The 446-nt window shown below is 40.4% G+C and overlaps 1 protein-coding gene across 3 annotated transcripts in view; it reads left to right on the top strand.

Moving 5' to 3' along the window:
- Window positions 1–446, top strand: part of LOC106882651 (putative ankyrin repeat protein RF_0381) — a 140,321-nt gene that overhangs the window by 86,800 nt on the left and 53,075 nt on the right. The window lies entirely within an intron of this gene.

Genomic DNA, 446 nt, shown 5'->3' with positions numbered 1-446 from the left:
TATATATATACACATACATAAATATATACATGTGTGTGTACATGTCTTGTTTTCCATTTGTCTCTCTCGTTCTCTGCGTACCCAACGTTGTTTTCGTATTTGATGTTGTTTACATTTTGTGACGTCCCATATATGCATATGTATGTACATGTGTGTCTATATGCATATATATATATATTCCTTTCCTTTATTCTTTTACTTGTTTCAGTCATTTGACAGCGGCTATGCTGGGACAGCGCCTTTAGTCGAGCAAATCGATCCCCGTACTTATTCTTTGTAAGCCTTGTACTGATTCTATCGGTGTCTTTTGCCGAACCGCTAATTTACGGGGACGTAAGCACACCAGCATCGATTGTCGAGCAATGTTGGGGGAACAGATACACACACACACACACACACACACACACACACACACACACACACACACACACACACACACACACACA

The sequence above is a fragment of the Octopus bimaculoides genome, chromosome 3 (assembly GCF_001194135.2).
Source record: "Octopus bimaculoides isolate UCB-OBI-ISO-001 chromosome 3, ASM119413v2, whole genome shotgun sequence".
NCBI classification, from domain to species: domain Eukaryota; kingdom Metazoa; phylum Mollusca; class Cephalopoda; order Octopoda; family Octopodidae; genus Octopus; species Octopus bimaculoides.
Note: the sequence above shows the minus strand (reverse complement) of the source record. Positions and strands in the feature narration are given on the sequence as shown.